This window comes from Phasianus colchicus, chromosome 1 (assembly GCF_987193195.1).
Source record: "Phasianus colchicus chromosome 1, bPhaCol1.hap1.1, whole genome shotgun sequence".
In the NCBI taxonomy this organism is placed as follows: Eukaryota; Metazoa; Chordata; class Aves; order Galliformes; family Phasianidae; genus Phasianus; species Phasianus colchicus.
In genome coordinates this window covers 19,063,372-19,069,124 of record NC_143436.1, presented here as the reverse complement: position 1 = coordinate 19,069,124, position 5,753 = coordinate 19,063,372, and the positions used below count along the sequence as shown (strand labels likewise).

At 35.9% G+C, this 5,753-nt stretch overlaps 1 long non-coding RNA gene across 1 annotated transcript; it reads right to left on the bottom strand.

Annotated features, from left to right (window-relative positions):
- Window positions 1-203: 203 nt before the first annotated feature.
- Window positions 204-5,470, bottom strand: LOC149919430 (uncharacterized). The gene is made up of 3 exons (XR_016463572.1): window positions 5,384-5,470; window positions 1,616-1,746; window positions 204-434 (listed from the first exon to the last, which is right to left on the bottom strand). It is a non-coding gene; the product is annotated as an uncharacterized LOC149919430 (long non-coding RNA).
- Window positions 5,471-5,753: the final 283 nt, after the last annotated feature.

Here is a 5,753-nt window from a genome sequence, read left to right as displayed (position 1 = left end):
GGATTTTGCAAAATCCGCGCCTCCGGAAAAAAAGGGAACAAGGGACCCCAAAATAATTAAAAACAGCGGCAATGATCTGAGGAGAAACAAACTAATTTACTAAATATATTATCAAAATGCAATATAACACACTATAATACAATATAATTAAAATTGAAGCTAATAAATCAAATATAATGAGAGAGAGAAGTCTGAAAGGTGGATAGGCCTCACCACAACACTGAGGTGAGATGCGCAGTCCAGTTAAGCAGCAGGGAGAAAAGGGAGGAAAGCAGACGAAAAGCAGGCGAAGAAGAGCGCATCAGGTGACTTTGCCAGGAGTTATATCTCGAGACTCTCTGTGACCGCTAAGTCCCCTGGGGAATGTAGTTCTTCTTCTCTTCCAGGCAGGTACCCAGAGCTCCACATGATGTTATGATGTGGAATACCGAAAACTAAAAATCACAAAACCATGACAGAGAGAAAGAGGGAAGGAGGGAAGGAAGGGAGGGAAGGAAGGAAAGGAAAGGAGGGAGGAAGGGAGGAAGGGAGGAAGGAAGGGCGGGAGGAAAGGAGGGGGGGAGGGAGGGAGGGAAGGAAGAAAGGGAGGGAAGGAGGAAGGGAGGGAGGGAAGGAAGGGAGGAAGGAAGGAAGGAAGGGAGGAAGGAAGGAAGGAAGGAAGGGAGGAAGGAAGGAAGGGAGGAAGGAAGGAAGGAAGGATTTCCACTATTGTAGTTGTCAATTTTACATATTAAATATACAAGAGGGTCTAAGCCTGAAGCAGCTACTTTCTAAGATCCTAAAGATCTGTCATCTGCTTTTGTATCTTTGCTCAGTTTATCCATTTCTGATCCCAGAGGCTAAATACTGTCTTTCATTCTTGCAACTGCTGCCTCTAGGAAAGTTTCTGTAATTTACATATAATCTCTGTATAATTGGTTACTAAACATATATATTACTACTCTGAATCACAATTACAATATGTTCATTTAAGGATAAATGTTCCATATGCTAATGCTTTAATAGTTATAGCAGATAAATATCACTATTGGACCTGGTGATTTTGCATTTGATCCTGGCTGTTTTCATCTGAAATCTTTTTAAGGCACTGCGAGAATACAACAAAGCAACAACCTTGTGTACTTAACAGCACCAGTGCCTGAGGGCACAACTGTTTCCAGTTGTCAGGTGTCAGAAGACCTTTCTCTGCACCATCTCACACATTTACTTTCTGGTTTCAAGTCTAGCAATGTTTCACATTAACATCCACAGTGCATCATCTCTATTGTAGTTTAGGTTCCTTTCCCCTGATTCTCAACAAGTTCAACACGTTGTTGGTTGAGTAAACATCTAGCTGAAAAAGTAGAAAAGATTAACTGTCCAAAATTAGACTGAAAAAAAGTATGGATATATTTTTCCCCAGACAAAGCTACTTTAGAAAGAAATAACAGAAATCACTGCTATTAAGAAAGTACCACATTGTGCGTCTATGAAGTTTATACTTCAAGGATTAGGCTCATATCACGAATTCCCTTTAGTAAAGATTAAACCTTATCTGCAGCCACCTTCTAAATTTCAGAAACAGTGACTAACTGTATTTAGAGTACTTTTTAGAGTATTATGTATAAAGTATTACCTTAGTCATTGCATTTCATAATGTGGTGTCACAGGGCATATTATGTCAGAGAGAAGCAAGCATAGAAGTCAGAAGTGATAAGGCAGTTTGAGCAGTGACTCCTCTAACAAGGGGCATTGTCCCAAGGTACCCTGCAAGAGAATCAGTGTATTGCCATCCATGATCATAATGACAATGAAGGTCTGAGATTGGGCCAAGAGGCCCAGTCAGTGAGGCCAGGTCAGGGACAGGAACTGCAGTGTCAGTCAGAGGTACATGAGATGGGCTAGAACAAGGCCCTGACCTTAAACATAGATCCCAAGCAAAGAATACAAAATCCCCAATAACAGGTCCCACAACTTCTCACAGCTCTCAAATCATAGGTTACACAGCTGAGAAAAATCAGAGCTGACCTTGAAGATAGGCAAGGCCAGGGAAAAAGGGAAGGTGTTACAAAGCCTCCAGGTCCACTTAAAGCCCTGACATGACCTCCTGCTTGCACATTCTGTTTAGTGTTGCAGATTTCTGTTTTGGAAGAATATGTAGGTGGAGAGTATCAGGAAAAGAGTGAGCAGAAGAAGCTTACTAGAGGCATTAAAAAAGAGTGTTCAAAGTCTGTGACACAGCAAAAAAGAACATCAGATGTATTAGATGAATGAATATAGGAGAAAGGAAAGTGAAATTAATGCTTTTAAGTTCTGAGCTTTGTGAAAATTATAAAGAAATGAACAAAAATATTTTTAGAGAATTGGATGCTCAAAAGCTTTTTTCTACGATACTCTTTCTAGCAGACTTGATTTCTACAAAATGTGTTCGCTAAAAACAAGGAAAGAATCTGTGTTTCCGTACTTGTTTGTCTTTCTCTCAAAAGACTCACATATTCCTCCACAGATCATCCCAATGAAAACTATTTTTCTAAACATTTAAAACAAACAAAACAAAATAAACAATAACAAGATATACAAAAGCACAGGAAGACTTATCTGCTCAGTGATGGATAAGAAGCATAGGCAGACACAGCGTAGTTCTCTAAGTCTCAGCACTATGAGTACTGCAGAAGCCCCAGCAGTTAACAGCACTGTCAATTTCCCCATGTTTTTGTCAGAAAATACCAACTAGGATTTTAACAGTAGAAATAAAATAGCATAGGGGCTTTCTTGAATTTGTAGATTCCCAATGTGAAGGTAATTAGTTAGAGAATTACTGAATTAATTCTGAATTACTGAAGCAAACGATAAGTTCTTTTGAAAATCTGATCTGTAGTCTGTGTGCATATTAACAGAGTCATTTTAACTTTCATGTGGAAACTTAATCCCATATTTGGATGAAATTCTGTGTCACTCTTATATTTTCATAGAGTTTAGGGCCAAGAGGAACAATTTATGACCTACAAATGATTTCCTCACTCATAATGCTAAGAAATTAATTCAATAAATTTTATATTTGTCCCATAACTTCCATTTGAGTGGTAGCACATATTTTAGTTATGCTTTACAATGCTTCAGCAAAACCAGCAATTCAAATATAAAAGTAGGGCAGATAGTACTAGAGCATGAATCGCAGTGACTTAGGAGCATGAGATGCTGTCATGGAAAAAATAGAATTCAAAATATTGTTTTATATTAAAAGAGGAAGACTGGGAAAAAAAAAATGAGGAAATCTGAAACAATGTATTGGGAAGAATCATTTGGTGTTGATGAGAAGCTCATTAACACTATGAAGAGAAAGAAGATCTTTCACAGGACTGCTACATTTTGTGATCAGAATTTGACTGCTGTGCAAGTAAAAAAAAAAACAATGTAGTTTTTCTTCTTTTTTATGTTATGAGGCCTACTCCTCCTCCACACACTTAATGGCCTTTTTTCTAATGTATTATCTGACACCTAGTGTGGAACTTAATTAAAAGTCTACTTAAGCTGGTGTTATTCTCCTGGAAAGGTGTAGTCATTCATCTGAAAATATGAAAGCTTGTTCATCACTCCAGGTTGGAGGAGCTGTCAGAGGGCTACAAAGGTTATTATAACATAAATGTTACCTTCTGTAAAAATTTTAGATATGCAATGAAACTGTTAGCTAAATCATCTGCAAAAGCCCATTAATGAGTACAGGGGTCATGCTAGCATCCGGTGGAGGCACATGTCAATGATTTAACAATTATGGCAGGAATAGTAGTTTATACCAGGTGGATAATTTCTGTATTAGAGAAATTGATGTATTGAGGCACAGATGAATTTTGGGTGCAGGAAATCTCAAAGTTCTTCTAAAGGGAAACGGTCCTGAAAATTTTACAGTGAATTTTAATGTGAGGTACTGCCACTCATAACTTCTGAAAATTTTTTGCTAACTGGTACAATACAAGAATATGATATTCAGATGGCAGTGAAATTGTTCAACAAAAATATTAGGAACATTTTTTCCAAGTAAAGCTGGTAAGTTTTAAAATACATTATCACTACTTTCACTACATTCTACTTTTACTTTCACGGTGCGGATAATGTGTATGATAAATGTAGAAAATACATAAAAATTTGGAAAAATCAGCACATATTTTAAAATTTGTCTTTGCAATGGGCAAAATCATTAGATTCAATTGTACAGGAGGGGTACACTGACATAACTGATCATTATGTCCCACTCTACCACAAATTTCAGTTCCAAAGTTACTTTTCACATTTATCAATTTTCAGTAAAATATCTATCAGATCTATAAACTTTTCACTGTCACAAATGAATCAGAATTGTATACTTTGCGTATACTTTTTGAAACTTCTTTGATGACTTTAATCTCTCTCATTTCACCTTATGATTACTGTTGAAGGGTTTTTTTTTTTTTTTCTATTTAGACTGCACTTTTGAGTCTATTGACCTTTTTCCAACATTATATTCAAACACCAAAACATATTTTTCAACTGTAAAGCAAATCTTTAGGTATAAATATACAAAAAGAAATATCACAGTGAAATTAGAATTGAAATAGCTGGTGATAACAGGGATATCATAGTTAACATTCAACTGAAAGAGCTGTAGAAGGCTGAAATTCAGATAAATGGGCATAAAAGGAGCCTGAAAATTTTGAGAGAGAAATCTTCCATTTGAGAGACCAAAATCACTCCAGTTCCTCATTGCACACCACACTAGTCTTGTAATTAATAGTGTTGCTAATGTATGATTTAACTCTCTCTTTAAATACACATATTAAAAACTAAATCAAATATTTTTCCAGTAGTTCTATTCCACAGTGTGAAGTTCATTTCTTTGAAAGAAAAGTAGAAATCTCGCCATATACAAATATATATATTTAAAGTCACTTGCCTTTAATGTCCTCGTAGAGAAGCTTTACACTGGTCATTCAACAAATTCTTGTAAATTAAAGTTAGTCACTCTTGTATTTTTTTATAGTCACTGGAAATAAAACAACATAACTACCAGGTGTTTCAAAATCTATTTTGGATAGTGTATTACTATTACCAATATATATTCCTTAATTAAAGTGGAGAGAATACATTTTGATGTAAAAATTCACCCTGATATAGAAGATCCAGGTTTGCACCTCTCATGTACCTCAAGTAGGAAATTTAAGATACGTTATCTTTATCTCAGCTGCAGAAGTAGGCTTTCTAACACAATGAATAATTGTCTGCCTCAAGTGACAAAGATCCAAGTAAAAGGTGCTGCTCTGGTTGAGTCACTGTGCATAGCTAATATAAATTTCTTTTAAGCCAGTTCACATTCAGAAGGGGACTAAATATTAAAACAAACATCGATGTTTGGTGGTGATCTTAGATCTACCTTTTCGAAAGGTTGTCCTCGTAGCATGTTCATGTATAAAGCACTTGTCAGTTCTGCCAGTGCTCTATCACCACAACAGAGCCATAGTTCAAAGCTTCCTGTTTTCCAAGAGAAACAGAAATCAAAGGTAGCAGAGTCAAATCCGAATATATTGAAATAATTCATATTTAGTGTAGTGTCTAAAAAAATACAGTAGTGCTTTCAGCTGAAAAAAAAAAAAATAATAAAAAGGTAGCCATGCATAGACTAAGAGGATCACTGCTACATCCAGCAAAAAAAATATCAGGATGTTCAAACCTGCAACAAAGCAAACATTTATTTAAGCAAGATTAAAGCAATGAAATGTAGCTCCAAAAATAATTTTATTTTC